A 21,972-nucleotide genomic window follows, 5' to 3' on the forward strand; every position below is an offset into this window, starting at 1 on the left:
AATTACGGTGACTGACAAAAGTGGGAAAAATAAATGCCCTTTTCATCCCTCTTGTACTGTTTAATCTACAGCTGGTGGTTACCTCACATGAGTAAGTGGACTCAGAAGACAGATTAGATTTATAGCTCTGCTTTTTAAAGAATTTTTTATTCCTTTATTACTGTATTTTTAAGGATAATTTAATTACCATGTTTTCCCCTAGTACAGCCTACTTCTAGCCAAAACTGTGTGTCAATGTTCTCAACCTGAAGACCTTGCAGAATTTCACTAGAGGCATGTTACTTAGATACAGATAAGTTAATTTGGACTCACTTCACCAAACTCTAAGCAGAGCTGGTGGGGAGGGAGGTCAGAGGAGCCTTCGAGATTGGTCAGTGGCCTCTGGAAGCTCTGCACAGTGCGAGTGGCGATTTGTACAGAAATGAAGAAATACTGTCTCTAGTCTCCCTAGTTTTCTGCCTGTTCTTGAGAGCCACTTGTGCTGAATACTATTCCATCCCCTAATATATTAAGAAGGCCAAAGAAACATCCGTGCGTGGCCAAGCTGCACCTACAACTGGTGACTCACGCTCGAGGTTGTTAATATTTCTGCTAACATCACCAAATATTCTGTTGGGAAAGTCAGGAATTAAAGGGATCAAGTCTAGAGAAGAAATCTGGTGAACAGTTTGAGCTTATTATACCAAGGGCTTTATTCATCTCTACTAGTACTCTTGCCTGGAAAATCCCATGGACAGAGGAGCCTGGTAGGCTGCAGTCCATGGGGTCTCGAAGAGTCGGACACGACTGAGTGGCTTCACTTTCACTTTTCACTTTCATGCATTGGAGAAGGAAATGGCAACCCACTCCAGTGTTCTTGCCTGGAGAATCTCAGGGATAGCGGAGCCTGGTGGGCTGCCCTCTATGGGGTCTCACCGAGTCGGACACGACTGAAGCGACTTAGCAGCAGCAGCAGCAGCCTTTACTGCCTTCATTAAGCTGCGGAAACTGTTACATGTCAGCCTCATCAGTGAGTGATGGTCGTGGGTCTTGTTTGTCTGCTGGTTGCTTATCTAGCCACTTCCCCATCTGGATCATACGTGGAGAATCAAAGAGTAAGGAGGAAAAAAAAGAAAGAGACTTGCCTGTTAGCAGCTAAGCTGGGCTCATGCCTTGTTCACGGGGAAAGCCACTTGGACTGTGTGGCATAAGGAGAAGAAATGTTGGGTGTCACAGTGAAAGGATGGCGCCGTCTGGAAACGGCTTGTGAATGGAAGGGGCACACGGGGTTGCTGAAGGTGCAGCGGGTATCCAGCACTGGCCCATGGACGGGGAGCCCAGACCCGGGGAAGGACGATGGACCAGGGTGGGGGGTGCTGATCAGGCCTGGAACAACCTTCTGACCGTATTCCACTAGCAACTGGATCATTTTATAAGCCTTAATAGGTTAAAAGAGAAAAATGTGCGGGGGAACCTGGACTCTACAGGCAAGCAGTTTCAGCTTCCGGGATCACTTTAACTCATTGCGTGACCTTGGGCAAGGCCCTAAGGTCAGCAGAGCTCACCTTCGTCATCAGGCCGGGGCATTGGGGCCCATGGAGAAGACTGAGTGCGCTGCTCCACTGTTCTTCTGCCCATCGCACCTTGCCAAGGCAGACGTCACCAAAAAGAAAGGTCATAGAAATAAGATTTTAACAAAACATGTTTTGTTTTGTTTTTTTAAAGAGTAAATCCTACTAATTCAAGGCAGAGAACCCTAAGCATCTCAACGGTCCCTGAGTACACAGAGTTTCAGGCCAGTCATTGTTGACTTTGGTGATGGCAGTGCTGGGTTGTCAAGGAAACGGTTAAAAGTCATTCATTATACTCTAATATGGGCTTCCTGGTGGCTCAGTGGCGAAGAATCTGCCTGCCAATGCAGGAGACACAGGTTCGAGCCCTGGGTCAGAAATCCCCTGGAGAAGGAAATGGCAACCCACTCCAATATTCCTGCCTGGGAAGTCCCACGGACAGAGGAGCCTGGCGGGCTGCAGCCCATGGGGTTGCAAAAGAGTCGGACACAACTTCGCGCCTAAAACAACAACAACATACTCTAATACAGGAAAATGTAGAACCCATTTTAAACATTTCCATTCAAAATTGTTTTTTTTTTCTTTTTTTTTTTATTATTATTATTATTTTTTTCCAGTGGGTTTTGTCATACATTGATATGAATCAGCCATGGATTTACATGTATTCCCAGCAATGAAAAGATTCTATTGCCGGATAAATTACAGTCATCTGCCAAACTCATGATATTGGAACAGGTCTTCAGGACCGTGGAATTAGAATCCACTTGCAATGTCTGCTCAAAAGATACTCTTAATGTTTGGAGGATAAAGACTTCCTAATGCCTGCCTTTCTCCAATAGAATGTGGATAAACAATTATTCACAGGAACCCACGAAGAGAACCTCACTCCGGTGGCACCACTATTCAGGGCTTCCTTGGTATAATGGGAGAATAAAGTGGGTTTTGAGGCCTGGGACAATTATGCACACTTTTGTTTGTTCTGTTGGAGACAAAACTAAACAACAGGGTATCTGGAAGGCCAGCAGTGTTGCGTGGTCTCCGCCGATCCCCTCCGCACAGCGGGCTGCCATATCCAGTTACAGCCTAACTGATAATGACCAGGGTTTTTTTCATCTCGCCCCCACGGGCTCCTGCTTTTTTTCTCCTCCTTCTGCATTATCCCTCTGCATGAAGGCAAATTTGGGAGGAGGCATTCCCTCTTCCGATCGGCCTTTCAAAGAGCCACAGTGAACCGACAAGCATCATCAATGAGGTCGGGAAAGCAAAAGCACATTTTTTTGAGAATGGAGAAGTGGTGATGTTGCATAGGACTGCGGCGTGCTGCCTGGGTGGGGGAAAGTGAGATGAGACCCAGAAATAGATTTGTTAGCTTTTACCACGCCTCCCCCAAAAGTATTTCTATATTAATGGTAGTTTTCTCCAGCCTAATTAAAAGCGGCTTCTGTTGTGTGTGGAGCTGTGAACCCAACCCCTGGGCCAGCACGATTTGACACGGAGGCCAGCCGAGCTGTTTCCTGGGCTTTGTCAGAAGCCCTCTGCTCACAGGTCACGTTCCAGCAACTGCTGCGAGCGCCCCAGTGGAAGCAAGTCAGCATCTTAGTGGCCAAATCTCCCATCTCATGAAGAGGTGGACGAAGCACCTGCTCCCGCTTAGCAGAGAGGATGCTGGCTGAGGCCCCAACTCGACTTGCCAGACTCAGGCAGAAAGTGAGCGGTGTTGGGGAAGGTCTGAACTGTCTGACCGTCTGGAACGTTTTTGTTCTTGTTTAGAGTGCTGTTCGCACAGTTGACGCTGAACCTAAAGTGGAACTTTCCTCTTTCTGCCCTTTCCGTGAAGTTTTCCAAAAGCCACCAGGGGGCAGAAAGAAGCTTCCTTGCCTTTTTTTTTTTTCCCCTTTCTGATTATATGGGGAAAGGTGAATTTTTTTTTTTTTTCTTTTTATGGTCCATGAAGGCCAATGTTTTTGATATAAGTTATGCTTCTCATGTCTTCAATTTTTTTCAGATTTGGGTTGTCTTTGGTAAAGAATCTGCCTGCAATGAAGAAGACACAGAGACTCAGTTTTGATCCCTGGGTCGGGAAGATCCCCTGGAGGAGGACATGGCAACCCACTCCAGTATTCTTGCCTGAAAAAATCCCATGGACAGAGAAGTCTGGCAGACTACTGTCCAAAAGCTTGCAAAGGGTCGAACCCAGTTGAGCTACTAAGCACTGCCCTGCACTTCTGCAACTAAGGCAGATTGTGAGGGGGAAAACTGTATACACAGCATTTTATACCTGTTAATGGTTTCGTTACGCAACCCTCAGGCCTGACCAGCATCCCAGTCTCTCCTGTGTTACCCTCCGCGTTTCCAGCCTCACAGGGCTAGTGCAGGCCCTTAGTACCTCTTATTGGGATTATTGCAAAGCCAGTGTCCACTCGGCTTCCTCTAACCAGATTAATGGCCCCATGTACCACCCATTTGATCCCACCCTCCTGGTCCCACATCAGACAGCACCTCGTTCCCTTCTGAGTGAAGCCTAAGCTACCCCACCTGCCCCAACCTCTCCCACTTTCCTCCTGCATCTCCCTTCCAGCCCCAGCTCTTTCTTTCCTGTGTCTCAATTCCTGGGTCTGCTCCCTCATCAGTCACGGCCGACCCCTTCCAGCAACACATGGTCAGATCTCCAGGGTCCAGACCTGGTACTGCCTCCTCACCAGCACGTCGCCTACAGTGTCTGAATTCCATCTTCATAATAGCAATTCTTTTCTTTCTTAAATTTTTATTGGTGCATAGTTGACTAGCAATTTAATCTTTTTTTATTAAATTTAGTTTTGGGCTGAGCTGGGTCTTCGTTGCGGCATGCGGGCTTTCTCTAGTCCTGGAGAACAGGGTCTCCTCTTCATTGCTCGGGCTTCTCACTGCGGCGGGTTCTCTTGCTGCGGAGCACGGGCTCTAGGCACATGGGCTTCAGTAGTTGTGGCCCCCGGGTTTAGTTACCCTGCAGCACGTGGGATCTTCCTGGACCAGAGAAGGACATCGAACCTGAACCAGATCCGTTGAGCAACCTGGACCAGGACATTGAACCCATGTCCCCTGCATTGGCAGGCAGATTCTTTTCTTTTTGGAATGTTTTATATATATATATATATTTTTTTTTTTCTTTTTAATTGGAAGATAATTGCTTTACAGAGTCGTGTTGGTTTCTGCCCTACATCACCATGAATCAGTCGTAGGTATACACATGTCCCCTCCCTCTTAAACCCCCTGTAGGTGGATTCTTAACCCACTGGACCACCAGGTAAATCCACCAATTCTTTCTTAAGACTGGAGAAAACCCAGACAACTGGGGCCCTAGGAACAATGCATGTGTTCTCGGTAGAGGCAGCCAAGGACTGGCCTCGTTGGAGAAGCCTCCCTGGAGAATGTGTGCAGGTGTCATGGGGATGCTGAGATCAGCCTCCACAACCCCAGGTGGGATCTGCTCCTCTCAGTGAGTTCCCAGCATGGCATGCAGACGTGTAGGAAGCACTCTCAGAAAAGACTCCATGGTGGAACGTACTGAACTTTGCAGAGTTTTAACATGTGTGAACAGTGAGCGAAAGGAACGCACAAAGGACCCCATGAACACCTGGGGGTTGTCGTGCCTCAGTAGGGAAGGGCATATGGGGGCACATTGGCTGTTGGTAGAATGCTTGCTTTGTGTAATGAATTCCTAGCCTAATGGGTACGTGGATCCAGTACTCAGGGCAGGCCTGTTTTTGGTTTAGAGCTCACAGACCAGAAAGAAAAAAAAAATTACAGAATGCACAATATGAGTTGAAAATTCTTAAAGGAGATCAGTGTAATCCCTCTTTAATTTGGTCTTTTCCTCTTAAATTCATTTCGCATATGGGAAGACATTTGTGCAACGGACACAAGGGTATTTTTACACATGCCGAACACTCTTCGTCCTGGGAGAAGTCCTTGCCCCTAATTGAGATCCTGACGGGAGGCAAACATTGCAAACACAGCTCTGCAAGTACAGAAAGGAGCTCTCACCACCATCCAAGTGGCCTTTGGAATACAGTGTCTCCTTCTCTTTAGGCTCACGCGTCCATGGATTCCTCCATAGCATTCGGGCGGGGGTGCTGAAGTGCAGTGAAACATAACCTGTGAAGATGTCATTGCTATTTACTTTACTTTGCCCTAAACACATGGAGTCTTCCTGCGTTGTATGAGGCACTGCTTTTCCTTGAAGCTCATGAGGCCCTCAAGGACAGGCCTCCTGACTGTGTGAGGAGTGTCGCCCAAGGCATTTGAACCATGAGCAGGCTCACAGTGCCGTTTGCCAAAGATCACCACGTCTCCCAGTAGCAGAACATGCCCCTTACCCCCGGGGGGCCAGGAGGGGTGCTTCCAGGGCAAGCGGCCCTAATACTAACCCAGCACGTCCTGGGACTGCAGACCTGTGTCTCTCCTGGAAGCCCAGGGCTCTCCACCAGCTTGAAAAGCCCAGTGCAAACCCAACTCCACGCACAGACACTTCATTCATTCATTGATTTCTCGATGGACATATCCATCCCACAACTAGGGCGCACCTGTTCAGGGCCAGGTGTTGTGCTTGCCGCTGAGCGAACACGGCAGAGGGGGCGCCCGTCTTCCTGGAATCACGGGCTAGGGAGAGAGAGCCAGACAGTTGACAGGTGAACAAATAGGCAAGAATGCTGGGTTGTGCCCAGTTGTACAAAAGGCCCCTTGAAATGGGTTGACAGGGAAGGCCTTTTTGAAGCGGTGACAATATATGTGTCGTAGTCGAAAAATTGTCACTTGCCATCTGCCTCTACGAGGTCACGAACCACGGCAGTCGCTGACCTTCAACACACCCTTGAAGGAGCTCAGGGCAGAGGGCAGGAATGAGGCGCTCTGTGCCCTGGGGGGAACTGGAAGAGCAGATTTTTCAGGAGAAGGTTTTATGAGCCCAATTCTTGTATCTCCTCATGTCTAGAAAAGAACTAAAATCAGTAATGGAGACAGTTGCTCCTGGAAACTAGCAGCAACCTTCTGCAGAAATGTGTGCTTGACTGCACATAACCCCTCCACCAAGAGCACATACACACAGGCCTCCCCCACCTCTGAGCTCTCTGAGCGGCCATCTCCTGGGCTGTAGTCTTCCTTTTGCCCCAAATAAAGCTTAACCCTTGACTCTCACATTGTGCTTTTTTTTTTTTTTCCAGTCAAGAGTGTGTTGAGTGCATAAAGCGATGACTGGGTGCCCACCTGGAGTTCATAGAGTCACAGTTCAGTCTTCAGAAAAAAAAACCAAAGTGAAAGTGTTAGCTGCTCAGTCGCATCCGACGCTTTGTGACCCCATGGACTGTAGCCAGCCAGGTTTTTCTGTCCACGGGATTCTCCAGGCAAGAATACTGGAATGGGTAGCCATTCCCTTCTATAGTGGATCTTCCCGACCCAGGGATTGAACCTGGGTCCACTGCATTGCAGGCGGATTCTTTACTTTCTGAGCCACCAGGGAAACAGTCTTGGGGGATAAACTCAAAACCAGGAGATGGAAAGCAAGTTGGGCTCAGAGCACAGATGAAACCCAGCAGACATTCTTAGGAAGAAAATCAAAGGCTAGCAAAGTGGTTTCTTGAGAGAGTTGATATTTATTTGCCCTACGGTCGATTTTGGGAAAAGAGGTCAAGGTGGTCCCTGCAGAAGGAATGGTTTAAGACCCCAAGTGGAGGCGAAAATACAAGGGAGCAGCATGTGGTTTAATTCTGCTGAAATATAGATAACTTGAAAGAAAGTCATGGCGATACAGTCGGACAGGCCTAAGGGGCATCCCACGGTGGGTGGGCTCGGATGTGCTGTTGTATGCAAGCCTCAGGACTCACTTTCAATGAGGTGAGAGTGGCCATGGCTGGATGGATGGATGGCCTGTGAGGAATCTCCCCAGCAGAGAAGAGAGGAAGCCACATCCTTGTCTCCCAAGATAGAAATGGAGCATGCCCGCACTGAACCCGCAAGCCTGGATGCTCTCTTACCATCAGCTAAATTGGCTTGCTGTTTTCACCAGGAGGCCTTGTTTGGAACATCTGGGACTCCTAAACCTCTCCTATGGGCTTCCCAGGTGGCTCAGTGGTAATGAACTCTCCTGCCAATGCAGGAGACGCGAGTTCGATCCCTGGGTCAGGAAGATCCCTTGGAGGAGGAAATGGCAACCCACTCCAGTATTCTTGCTGGGGAAATCCCACGGACAGAGGAACTTGGAGGGCTACAGTCCAGGGGGTCTCAAAGAGTTGGACACAACTGAGCGGGCATGCAAACCTCTCCTATTTGTGGGGGGGCGGGGAGCACCTCGTGTGAGGGGGAGGTGAGGCAGAAAGCCAGAGGACCCCTCCCACACTTACACAAGAACATGCCCTGCAGGGGCGTAACTGGGTGATGGTGAGCCCAACAGATAGGATTTGCCAGAGGGAAAGAAAAACAAAGATGGGAAAGGAGAAATCTGAAATTCTACATATACCTGGCGTTTATAATATAGGCATTCTCAACTAAGGTCACTTCATAGTACTCCTCTTTGAGAATATGTGTGAATATCCTTTTTAGATCGTTTCTTTCTTCCTCTCGAAGTATGGAAACATGCTATTCAAGGTGACTGATTCTTGTCTCAAATGATAAAGAGAAAGCAAATACCTGTTTTACTTAAATTGTGTCACTGGGTTTTTCTTCCCCTTTGTGAGAGTGAAGCTGGAAAATCCCCACCTACACCTTTCTTATGTGTAAGATGACTTGTCTCCTGCCAGTCTTGACTGTCCCTGAATCTGTTTGGATGGGGCCTCTGTCTCCCTCCCAAGACGGGCCCAGCAATCCTAAGACACCAGATAAGTGCTCTGCGCGCTCCCCACTCACCTCTTTTGTGTGCTCCCATTACATACATCCTCGACAGCAAGGTCTCAGAGGGGTGAGTAATCTAGGGAGTCGCCAACATCAGGACTCCTGGGGCCCAATCTGAAATAAGACACCTTGTTATGTGTTACCCTGGCCACGAAATCTATTACTAGCGCCCCATTTCCTCAGGGAGACGTGGAGCCACGTGTTCCAGACCCCCACACAGCTCCTATGGACTTTAATAAGGGACAAGCGACCGAAACCACATGCTTTGCTCGGAAAAAGTCTGAGCTGCCCGCATACCGTCTCCGGGGAAAGGGGATCTTTTACAACTCCTCGAGTCAGCCAGGGACAATGAAAACCAAATGTGTCTGCTTTGCATGCAAGCCTACACAGACATATTCACACACACACACACACATACATGCTTTGCAAATACTTATTACGTGTGCAGGTCGAGGGTAGTTTCTGCAGCTGAAGTGTGAACTGTCAATGGGTCTGTAGAAGGCAGAATCTCACGACGGGTTATTCTGTTCACTGTGTTCTTTCTTCCTGTTACAGCTGAGAAACACTGACTACGTCACCAAAGTGTATTCTGCAGAAGAGCTGCCTCTGTATGCAGCTGACAAAATGCTGTCTGCGTCTCAGGTTGTGTGTATTTTCAACTCTGTAAATATTCTTCCCATTTTCCTACATCTCACCTGTAGGACTTGGCATCTTTGTTCTGCTGTTGGAGAAGGTGCAGGGCTTTGCGTGTCCCCCACGATCAGGAGGTGTCACTGACCCCCCGGCAGAGGCAGGGGACAGGTATCGCTGTTCTAAGAAGGGCCCTGGTCCCCAGCCCCGCTGTGACAAGCAGATTTCACCTTGCACCATGAAGAGCTGAGAGTCCCCATACCTGCTGTGGCCGGGTGGTGACACGTGCTCTTTAGCCAGGAGTTCAGCCTCTCAGTATACATGCCTTCACTGGAATGTTTCAGCCAGTTGGGGAGGCTCTTTGGCTTTTATTGGCTTTATTCCAGCAGCAGCCCCTGGTTTCTGTTTATCTCCTCCAGCGGTCTCATCCATGCTCATGGGGTCGCCTGTCAGCCTCTCCTCCAGCCCCAGTTCTGCTTGCTAACACCTCCGTACCTTCTTGGTCCTCCACCACCAGCTCCTGCTCCTTCACTCGTGGTCCCCAAATGGCATCAATTCCCCCATGGTCCACCTTGCAGCCTCCATGACCGATCACCTATGTGTCCAACATAGAATCACTTGAAAGCCTTGTCAATTCCAGCTCTAAAGTAGTTCTAGCATCTTTATCCTTGATGCTGGCTTAAGTTTGCTCTTAGCTCATCTCCGCAGTAGTAGCCCCTTACTGGGCTGGCTGGCTTCAGTTTCCCAGTCCAGCCTGCTGTCTTGCTGAATAAAAGGCAAGGGACATTTCTCCCTAAAATAGGGTAAGATAATGCCTTCTGTGCCTTTTCCTTGATTCCTGTTATTTCCTTGCCTGAGTCAACCTTTTATTGTTCAATTAAATGCTAACCTCCTAATATCACACCTGTTAAGATGGCTACTATCAAAAATCCCACCATCTGTTAAGATGGCTACTATCAAAAATCCCACAAAATAATAGTGTTTGGTGAGAATGTGGAGAAAATTGGAACTCTTGTGCACTGTTGGTGGGAATGGTGAAGCCACTGCGGAAAACAGTCTGGTGGTTCTTCAAAAAACTTAAAACCACGTTGTTGCTGTTATAGTTCAGTCACTAAGTAGTGTCCGACTCTGCGACCACATGAACTTCAGCACGCCAGGCTTCCCTCTCCTTTACTATCTGCCGGTTTGCTCAAACTCATGTCCATTAGGGCTTCCCTCACAGCTCAGTCAGTAAAGAGTCTGACTGCAATGCAGGAGACCTGGATTTGATCCCTGGGTTGGGAAGGTCCCCTGGGGAAGGAAATGGCAACCCACTCCAGTATTCTTGCCTGGAGAACCCTATGGACAGAGGAGCCTGGCTGACTACAGTCTATGGGGTCGCAAGAGTTGGACACGACTGGAGATTAAGCACACAGTACGTGTCCACTAAGTCAGTGATGTTATCTAACCATCTCATCCTCTGCCTCTCCCTTCTCCTTTTGCCCTCTATCTTCCTATCTTTCAGGGTCTTTTCCAATAAGTGGGCTCTTCGCATCAAGTGGCCAAAGTATTGGAGCTTTAGCATCAGTCCTTCCAATGAATATTCAGGATTGATTTCCTTTAAGATTGACTGGTTTGATCTCCTTGCTGTCCAAAGGACTCTCAAGAGTCTTCTCTAGCACCACAACTCAAAAGCATCAATTCTTCGGCGCTCAGCCGTCTTTATGGTCCAGCTTTCACATCCGTACATGACTAATGGAAATACCATAGCTTTGACTATATCGACCTTTGTGGGTAAAGTGAGCACTCCTGGGTATATAGCCAAGAGAATTGAAAGCAGGAGCTCGAAGAGATGTTTGTACACTCATGTTTACGGCATTATCCACAATAGCCAGAAAGTTAGGGCAGCCCAGGTGTCCATCACAGATGAATGAATTAAAAAAATGTGAATGCAGACAATGCAATATTATTCAACCTTAAAGAGGAAGGAAGGAAACTCTGACACATGCTACAATGTGAATGAAGCTTAAGGACATTATATTGAGTGAAATAGGCCAGTCACAAAAAGACAAATGCTGTCTGATTCTATGTGGATATCTGTAAATCAAACTCTGGAAGACAGGGAGTAGAATAGTAGCTCCAAGAACTGGGGGGAGGAGAAATGGGGAGTTGTGGCTTTGTGGGTACAGAGTTTAATTTCAAAAGATGAAAAAGTTCTCAAAATTGGTTGTGCCACAAAGTGGATATACCTAATACTACAGAACTGCATACTTAAAATGGATTAAGATGCTGAACTTTATATGTATTTTACCACAATTTTTAAAAAACAAATTTTAATTGTTTACATTATGACATAGCAGCCTGGTTGTCTTTTGTGCTGTTTCACAAAGATGGATTTCAGTAATTGAGAGAAGTTAACTCTGAAAAGTGTGTGGAATTTGCAGAGTAACAAAATGGTAAATTCTAAGGGCAACCAATCCTCTCTTCTAAGAAGGGTGAATTAGATTCATGCAGTAAATGTATACTATTTAGAAGATTCCTTTAGACAAAGCTGTCCAATGGAAACTTTGCTTTGCTATTGACATGACCGAGGTCCGTGTTTCTACTTAGCCCAGCATTTTCAGCAAGCGTAGGTAACTGAGGATCTTGAATCTCAGGAGGGTAAATTGCAGGCGTAATGCTGATGTTGAAGCACAAAAGGCTAGGAGAGCAGTTACACAAATCTGGACCATGCTTTTGACCATTTATCGGGAGATTTTCCATTCCCATTTCAAAGGGAGAGAAAGAATAATAAGAACCAGTGTCCAGACCATTTTAATAAATACAAAGTTCCCCAAAAGGCCCACCATTCCAGACCTCATGGCTCCTGCCAAATCCTGTAAAAATAAAGATTAAACTGTGCAGAGTATTTGTTTTGTTCGGATTGCTGTTATTTTGTTTTGGTAATAGAAGTCCCAGGCATCTGGCCTAGGAGAGTGCAGATGGCTCTAGCTTTTGATACCCTTCTCTCCTGCCCCTTAAAAGGAATCATTTCTTCCTCGGCTGAATAATATTCTCCTTTCCTGGAATCACACACTCAGCATAGCTCATGGGGAGCAGGACAGTGGTAGGCTGCCACGCTGAAGAGCTGGGTTCTAGTACCAGCCAGCCTGAGGCTCACACTTCTCATCCTTTCTCAAGATTTTCTAAGTAATTTCAAGCTTGTGGAAATTTTGCAGGAATAGAACAAAGAAATCCTGCAAACCTTTTACCCAGGTTCTTCAATTGCTAACACTTTGCCTTTCTCTCTGTATGTATCTCATATAATCAGAGAACCATGATCAGAATCAGGAAAGTAAACTGGCACGATAGTATCATCTACAGCAGTTCTAATCTCACCAATCTTCCCGATAATGTCTTCTATTACTGTCTTCTTTCCCCAGTCTAAGATTGCTCATTAAGTGCATTTAGGCAGTAAAGTGTTAGTCACTCAGTCGTGCCTGACTCTTTGGGACCCCATGGACTGTAGCCTGCCAGGCTCCTTTATCCATGGAATTCTCCAGGCAACAATACTGGAGGGGATAGCCATTCCCTTGTATAGGGGATCTTTCTGACCCAGGGATTGAATCCAGATCTGAACTGCAGGAGTTGGACACCACTTAGCGACTGAACAACAACACATACGGTAAAGACTCATTCATTTTTTTAAAGATATTTTTTTGGTGTGGACCATTTTAAAGTCTTTAGTCAACTTGTTATAATTGAAGGGCTTCCCTGGTGGCTCAGTGGTAAGAATCTGCCTGCCAAAGTAGGAGACACAGGTTTGATCTCTGCACTGGGGAGATCTCCTGGAGAAGGAAATGGCAACCCACTCCAGTATTCGTGCCTGGAAAATTCCATGGACAGAGGAGCCTGGCAGACTATAGTTCATAGGGTTGCAAAGTGAGTCAGACACGACTTAATGACTAAACTACAAAGCAATAATTAAAAATGCGTGTGTGATCAGTCGCTTCAACCGTGTCCGACTCTTTGCAGCCCTATGGACTATAGCCCACCAGGATCCTCTGTCCATATGATTCTCCAGGCAAGAATGCTGGAGTGGGTTGCCATGCCCTCCTCCAAGGGATCTTCCTGACCCAGGGATCGACCTCATGTCTCCTGTGTCTCCTGCATTGCAGGCAGATTCTTTACCACTGAGCCGCTGGGGAAGCCGTATAATTGAAAATACTCTAAGGTAAATGAGAATGTTCATTTGATCCTCTGTTGTGAACTATTTAACTCATACAGCTTCACAGTCACCAAGAAATCGTCCCTCTGAGGGAACAGGGGAATTAAGATGCAACACTCCAGAGGTGTGAAGACTGTCTTGTCTGCAGGCTAAAATGACTGCTGCATCACTGCACTGACCAAAAACTCACAAGAAACTGAGCAGGAAAACAGGAAATGGAGAAAATGGTCATAAGAAGTTCATAGACTGGAGGTAGGAGGAAGGCCTCTGATGAAGCTCTGAAGACCACCATTCCTTGTCTACACTCCAAGTGGAGGCTGGATTAAACCTCTTGGGAATCATTGCCTTTGGTGTTGCTGTGAAACATACACTCATTTCTCTAAGAATGAAGCTTCTCAGTGGAGGAAATGTTGAGTTTTCAGAAACTGATGATTGGAAGGCAGGAGTTGGACTTTGAGAACTGTCATTATCCTGCCCTTCTCCGCACCCCCACCCCTGTCCCAGGTTGCATTTGTGCATGTGCGTGTCTGTGTGTAGGGAGATTCTTCTCAGGGTATCTTTGGTCAGGATGTACTTCTTTAGGTAAAAGAGTCTTTTATATAAGAGGGGATGGCAATAATCTATCACACTGTAGGAATGCTGACCTTATGAGAATTATGCTTAAAAGATTCAAATGTTATTAATTTGACAAGATGGTCGAAGGGGGCCTTTCAGAGTGCTTGGTATCAGTTCAGAAAGTAGAGATGCACTAGCTTGGAAAATGTGGGTTATTGCATTAAAAAAAGAAAAGAAGTTTTATTATGGAAAATTTTAATCATATGAATTAAAATAATATAATGAACCCCCATGTATCTATCACATAGCCTCACCAGCTGTCATCTCATAGTGTCTCATCTCTCCCCTTTATTCTGAATCACCTCCCTATCCTAAATTATTTTTAGTAAAACTTGACATTGTATCATTCCATCAACAAGTATATGTGTTTAAAAGATATAGGCTCTTAAAACAATTAATCACAACCCACTAGCACTCCTCATTAGATCTCCATTTTTTTAATCATCCATAATTCCTTAACATCACTGAATATCTCTTCAGTGTTCACATTTCCTCAATTATCTTATAATTTTTTTTAACAAATTGTTCAAATTCAGGATCCAGACTAGGTCCGTACATTGTGATCAGTTCATATGTCTCTTAAATTTATTTTAATATGTAGGTCTTCTCTGCATATCTTTTTCCCTTGGAAGTTATTTTTTGAAGAAACCTGGTCATTTGTCCTGCAGAATTTCCCAAAGTCCAGATTTTGTTGACTGCATCCCTATAATGTTGTTTAACGTGTTCATCTTTCCCCTGTACTTCTAGTAAATTGCTGACTCTATTGCAAAGCTTCATGAAATCCAAGTTTTTTTTAAAAAAAAAAATAAAAGATTCCTTCATAGATGATTGTGTGTTCTCCCATATGTTGGATCTAAAAGGAACTACAGATTCAGGGAACATCTAGTTCAACGCTCTTATGTTACAGGTAGGGAAACTGGATCCCAGAGCTGGATGGAATACTTTATGCTTTATTTACTCATTTATGGCTGCACTGGTCTTCATTGCTGTGGTGCGTGGGGGCTGCTCCCTATGTGGTGTGGGGGCTTGTCCTCGTGGTGGCTTCTCGTCTTGCAGAGCACAGGCACTAGCCGCACAGACTGAGCAGTTATGGCGCGTGGATTTACTTGCTCCAAGGCACGTGGGATCTTCCCAGACCAGGACTTGAACCTGCTCCAAGGCACATGGGATCTTCCCGGACCAGGACTTGAACCTGCTCCAAGGCATGTGGGATCTTCCCAGACCAGGACTTGAACCTATGTCCTCTGCATTGGCTGGTAGATTCGTAAACACTGGGCTACCAGGGAAGTCCCCTTAGGGTATGTTTTTAATGATTGTGCATGATAGTAGGGCATGGATGATGCTTCATTTAGTCAAAGGAATTTTTTTTTTTTTTAGCTAATTATTTATTTATTTATTTTTATTAGTTGGAGGCTAATTACTTCACAACATTTCAGTGGGTTTTGTCATACATTGATATGAATCAGCCATAGATTTACACGTATTCCCCATCCCGATCCCCGCTCCCACCTCCCTCTCCACCCGATTCCTCTGGATCTTCCCAGTGCACCAGGCTGGAGCACTTGTCTCATGCATCCCACCTGGGCTGGTGATCTGTTTCACCATAGATAGTATACATGCTGTTCTTTTGAAATATCCCACCCTCACATTCTCCCACAGAGTTCAAAAGTCTGTTCTGTATTTCTGTGTCTCTTTTTCTGTTTTGCATATAGGGTTATCGTTACCATCTTTCTAAATTCCATATATATGTGTTAGTATGCTGTAATGTTCTTTATCTTTCTGGCTTACTTCACTCTGTATAAGGGGCTCCAGTTTCATCCATCTCATTAGAACTGATTCAAATGAATTTTTTTTAATGGCTGAGTAATATTCCATGGTGTATATGTACCACAGCTTCCTTATCCATTCATCTGCTGATGGGCATCTAGGTTGCTTCCATGTCCTGGCTATTATAAACAGTGCTGCGATGAACATTGGGGTGCACGTGTCTCTTTCAGATCTGGTTTCCTCAGTGTGTATGCCCAGAAGTGGGATTGCTGGGTCATATGGCAGTTCTATTTCCAGTTTTTTAAGAAATCTCCACACTGTTTTCCATAGCGGCTGTACTAGTTTGCATTCCCACCAACAGTGTAATAGGGTTCCCTTTTCTCCACACCCTCTCCAGCATTTACATTTAGTCAAAGGAATTTTGAATTCGTCTTTCTGAACTTGAGTGTTCCCACCTGTAACATGATGGGACTCGATTAGAGTTGATCAGACCCAAAGCTTTCTTCTTGATTCTCAGTTGAAACTGGTCAAGGTGACGTGACTAATTTGGTGTCCTTCCAATGGCAGCCCAGCCATGGAGTGACAATCTTGGCACTTCAGCATGATTCCCATGTATGGGAAGTCACTAACAAATGCATCTAAAAAATAGCTGAATAAACTATAATAAGGCAAACGTCCCTATCAATGCCAGGCAGGTCAAGAGACAGACCTTTGCCAGTTTCCCTGGAAGCGCTTCCTGTACTCTGTCCTGTTCACCCGTGACTTCCTCCCTCGAAAGTGAGGTACTATTCTGAGTTTTACGGGAATTCTTTCCTTGCCTTCCTATACTATGGTTTAGAATTCCCTCCCATTACTTCCTTTAGTCTGTAGATTTTCCTCCCTCTTTTCTTTTCCTTACAGTTTATCTGTTGAAGAACACGGCTTGTTTGACAATCACTGGTTCCCTCAGTTGGGACTTCTATCAGTCACACACGCACAATATAACCCAGCCTGTCTCTCTGCGCCCTGATTTCCTGAGCCTGGCAGCTGGTTGCAGAGGCATCGCCAGACCCGGGTTCTCATAATGTCTTGTGTCTGCTTATGCGATGTTAGCAACCTTTACGGCTCTATGCCTGGGCCCACTAATGCATTGGGTGTGGTTGCAGAATAGTGATATTCTATCATTTATTAGCTGTAATAATGTTATAGGGAAATCCTCTTCATCTCCTGGCGGTACAGGTCCTGCAGGAAATGAAGGATAAATGTTTGATCTTTAATTTACAGTTTTCAGGATAATAAGTTTTCTCCTTTTTCTCTGAAGGTAATGAAAACACACTCACACGTATGTTGCAGCAAAGGAGACCCCTTCCACGGCCCAAGACTTGTCTAACACTCGGAATGAACTGTCCAAGGAGACGCATGCTGACAAAGCAAGAGACCTTACTGGGAAGGGGCGTCGGGGGAGAGCAGGAGGGTAAGAGAACCCGGAGGACTGCTCTGCTCTGTGACTCACCGTCTCGGGTTTTATGGTGATGGGGTTAGTTTCCAGGTTGTCTGGCTAATCACTCTGACTCAGGGTCCTTCCTGGTGGTGTGCACAAGATGGATTCCAGTGAGAAGGATTCGGGAGGCTAATAAGACACATGGGCTGGCGTCTCCTCTCTCCTTTTGACTTTCCCTGAATTCTTCCAGTTGGTAGTAACTTGTTAGTTCTACATTCCTTACCAGGACCTCCTCTTAAGAGAGCTCATACAGGCGGCTACTGTCTTGCCTGGCCAGGGTGGGTGGGTTCAGTCAGTATTTCCTCTAACACATATATACATCCGTATATCAATTATGAACTTGTGAATTGAAACATATTTTACATGTTTGAACATATTTGATGACTTTTAATCCTTTGGAGTTGTTACCCTTATTGAAGCTCCAAGAGTACCATCTTTGGCCAGTAGAAGGTTAGCAAGTTCGTCTTGGTAATAAACCATCCCTTCATTCACCAGTTAATTTGCTTATTCATTTAACTGAGAGTTTTGTGTCCCTATTATAGGCAAGACATAGAACTAGACGATGTAAAGAGTATAAAGCTAAGTAAGATTTGGTCCTCGTGTGCTAAAGCTCACAGTCTAACCGTGAGAAATAACATATAGACTGATTGCACCTAGAAGGTGGTATCGTAAAAGACACAGAAATAAGGATGCGTTGTAGAGATCTGGAGGCAAAGCTGTTGCATAACTGTCAGGTATGCAGTCCTCTTCTTTGCTCTGCTGTCCCCAGCATGAGATTCTACTTCGTGATCCGGAATGGCTGCTCTATCTCCTGCCCCACTGCTCATGTCCAGCCAGCAAGAAAAGTGGAGAGGGAAGGGAAAGGCAGGTTCCTACCTTCTCTAAGGTCAGCACCCGAACATTGTACATATTACTTCCATTCACCTACCAATGGCCGCACCCAGCCACCAGGGAGGCTGGGAAATGTAGTCTTTAGCTGGGTGACCGTGTGTTTCTTCCCTTTCAGTTCAGTTCAGTTCAGTCGCTCAGTCCTGTCCGGCTCTTTGCAACCCCATGAATCGCAGCACGCCAGGCCTCCCTGTCTATCACCAACTCCTAGAGTCTACCCAAACCTGTGTCCATTGAGTCCGTGATGCCATCCAGTCATTTCATCCTCTGTTGTCCCCTTCTTCTGCCCCGAATCCTTCCCAGCATCAGGGTCTTTTCCAGTGAGTCAACTCTTCGCATGAGGTGGCCAAAGTATTGGAGTTTCAGCTTCAACATCAGTCCTTCCAGTGAACACCCAGGACTAATCTCCTTTAGGATGGACTGGTTGGATCTTCTTGCAGTCCAAGGGACTCTCAAGAGTCTTCTCCAACACCACAGTTCAAAAGCATCAATTCTTTGGCGCTCAGCTTTTTTCACCATTCAACTCTCACATCCATACATGACTACTGGAAAAACCATAGCCTTGACTAGACGGACCTTTGTTGGCAAAGTAATGTCTCTGCTTTTAAATATGCTGTATAGGTTGGTCATAACTTTCCTTCCAAGGAGTAAGCATCTTTTAATTTCATGGATGCAGTCACCATCTGCAGTGATTTTGGAGCCCCCAAAAATAAAGTCTGACACTGTTTCCACTGTCTCCCCATCTATTTCCCATGAAGTGATGGGACCAGATGCCATGATCTTAATTTTCTGAATGTTGAGCTTTAAGCCAACTTTTTCACTCTCCTCCTTCACTTTCATCAAGAGGCTCTTTAGTTCCTCTTCACTTTCTGCCATAAGGGTGGTGTCGTCTGCATACCTGAGGTTATTGATATTTCTCCCAGCAATCTTGATTCCAGCTTGTGCTTCTTCCAGCCCAGCGTTTCTCATGCTGTACTCTGCATATAAGTTAAATAAGCAGGGTGACAATATACAGGCTTGACGTACTCCTTTTCCCATTTGGAACCAGTCTGTTGTTCCATGTCCAGTTCTAATTTTAGTATATGTGCTGCCGAAGCAAGCACTCCATGTCCAGTTCTAACTGTTGCTTCCTGACCTGCATACAGGTTTCTCAAGAGACAGGTCAGATGGTCTGGTATTCCCATCTCTTTTAGAATTTTCCACAGTTTATTGTGATCGACACAGTCAAAGGCTTTGGCATAGTCAATAAAGCAGAAATAGATGTTTTTCTGGAACTCTCTTGCTTTTTCGATGATCCAGTGAATGTTGGGAATTCGATCTCTGGTTCCTCTGCCTTTTCTAAAACCAGCTTGAACATCTGGAAGTTCATGGTTCACGTACTGCTGAAGCCTGGATTGGAGATTTTTTTTTTTTTTTCTGGCCTGGAGAATTTTGAGCATTACTTTACTAGTTTGTGAGATGAGTGCAATTGTGCGGTAGTTTGAGCATTCTTTGGCATTGCCTTTCTTTAGGATTGGAATGAAAACTGACCTTTTCCAGTCCTTTGGTCACTGCTGAGTTTTCCAAATTTGCTGGCATATTGAGTGCAGCACTTTCACAGCATCATCTTTCAGGATTTGAAAAAGCTCAACTGGAAATCCATCACCTCCACTAGCTTTGTTCGTAGTGACGCTTTGTAAGGCCCATGTTTCCCTTGTGGCTCAGCTGGTAAAGAATCCGCCTGCCATGCAGGAGACCCGGGTTCAATCCCTGGGTTGGGAAGATCCCCTGAAGAAGGGAAAGGCTACCCACTCCAGTATTCTGGCCTGGAGAATTCCATGGACTGTATAGTCCATGGCATTGCAAAGAGCTGGACACGACCAAGTGACTTTCACTTTTTGTTCACTTTACTACGTGCAAACTCTGTGTAGGCCATCAACTCTCCAAGTTTAGTCTGCATGTGAATCACCTGGGGATCTTGTTAAAATGAAGACTCTGATTCAGTGGGTGGGGGTGTTGGAATTTTGCATTTCCAACAGATGGAGCAATGCCATTGGTTCTTGGATCACATTTAAGGACCACGCTTCAAGGGTGTTGATGACCACACAGGAGGGACTGTCTGCTTTCAGGATGGCTCCGTCTCACAGACCATTTCGGTCTTTATGAATCTGTCACTACTGCTCCCGTAGCTATTTGGGTAAATATCTTTGGAAGATGTTGAGTATTTATATTGAATACCCAGATAATGGGTCAGTGTGCAGAATGTAATTAGACGTTTCTTTGCCCAAAATAATTTGTGTATTAGCTTTTGTTTAGAATTTGAGTTTCCCCTTGGGATTATCAAGTTTGGGCATTAGCATTACTAGCATAGTAATTTTTAAAGTGAGTTATTTTCTAAGTAGAAAACAAATCACAGTAGCACAGAGATTTCTTGGCATTATAAATATTTAGATTTGTGGCCTTCATCCAATTTTCTTCAGACACTTTTGAAAGTGTGAATAATTGCACTTTACACCAGTATAAATAGCATCTTTATTTCCTAGAGAAATCTGAGCACTTCAAGGCCCTTGGATTCTGTTATCTTTCACATTTCGTAAATAAAAATAGAAGGAGCATCCCTGCAAGTGTTCCTTGCCTCCCTAGACCTGGGCAAGTCCCCTCTGCCCTGCCTCCCCTGCACCCTCCAGCTTGCCAGTGTGGCCCCTGAATGGTCAGACCCAGGATGGCAAGCCTGCCTCACTCTTGCTCACCTCTGGGTCCCCTAGCCTAGAACACCCCCAGTCCCTGGGGCTAGATTTAGAAGTTTGGATCTCTCCGTTTGTTTTGTCCCCAGCATCTGGCCTTTTCTGCTTGACCTGGCAGTGCCTGGTGCGGGGGCTTTGATCTTTCTCCAGCGAAGCACAACCAGGGCTTATCAGGCTAGCCCAGGGTCGTTAGGGAGATTACAAGAGGGAAGGTAAGTGGAAGCACTTTGTGAATCACAGCGTGTTACGCAAGCGCAGTAGAGCATTACTCTGGGTAATAATGATATATTATTATAATTTTTGAGCATTTACCGCATGCCAGGAAGTAAATGCTGTACATAATTCTCTCCTTTAATTGTCATCTCATTTCACAAATGGAGAAACTGAGGATTCAGTGATTGGGCTGAGGTCACTGAGCTGAGCGGACAGAGCCAAGACTCCCACCCAGGCTGTCTCCAGAGCCTATGCTGTTAACGTGGATTCACTTAAATCTGATTCCATTATAAGGTGAGAACATATTTTGGGATGCGTTGAGGCTTGAGTCTGGAATTTTTAAATCACCGCTGTATTTCATTCCTTTTCATATTCCAGCGTGTGCCTTTACCTGCTGGACATGCCTCCTGGCATCTTTTAATTCATATCTTTATCATCTTTCCTTGTATGTGCATCAGAAGCATGGGGCTGTGTAGAAGTTTTGTGTCTTGGCACCATATTGGTGGGGGATCTAAGCCTTAATCTGTATTTTTGGTTCACCCACCGGGAGGAGAGGAGACCAGGAACTAGGGCATGGAAGAAGAAAGGTAAAGAAGTGCAGACTAGCAGATGCGCCCACCCATCCGTCCAAGGTCCTGAAGTCTGTCCAGACTATTATCTCATCCTGTTCTCCATGTTTCAGTCCAGATAATGTTTATTTCTCTCTCTTCCCTCTAACTTTGAAAATCACTTGCCCTACAGTGTATTAAATAGGGATGCTGTGTGCTTTAGGAAGATGCACAAAAACGGGAAGGGAATTTACCTTACCCCCTCTGGGCATCTCAGTGAGCATTTATAAAGATGCTTAATGAAGCATGGGGCTTCTTCAGAGCAGACTTGCATTTAAGCTGTGAGCTTTGGGTTTATTTCCTTCCCCATCTCATCTCTGTCTCCACCCCACCCCCAGCTCTGAACAGTTCCTATCCATCACCCCCCCACCAGGCGGCAAATATCCTTCGGTTCCCTCCCGCAAATCAGCACTCAGGGCGAGAGAAAGCAGCTTTGGGGAGTGACCTGAGT

At 45.8% G+C, this 21,972-nt stretch overlaps 1 long non-coding RNA gene across 1 annotated transcript; it reads right to left on the bottom strand.

Moving 5' to 3' along the window:
- Positions 1-5,429: 5,429 nt before the first annotated feature.
- On the bottom strand, positions 5,430-8,519 carry LOC122446731. The gene is made up of 3 exons (XR_006270986.1): positions 8,427-8,519; positions 6,113-6,188; positions 5,430-5,684 (listed from the first exon to the last, which is right to left on the bottom strand). It is a non-coding gene; the product is annotated as an uncharacterized LOC122446731 (long non-coding RNA).
- Positions 8,520-21,972: the final 13,453 nt, after the last annotated feature.

The sequence above is a fragment of the Cervus canadensis genome, chromosome 8 (assembly GCF_019320065.1).
Source record: "Cervus canadensis isolate Bull #8, Minnesota chromosome 8, ASM1932006v1, whole genome shotgun sequence".
NCBI lineage: Eukaryota > Metazoa > Chordata > Mammalia > Artiodactyla > Cervidae > Cervus > Cervus canadensis.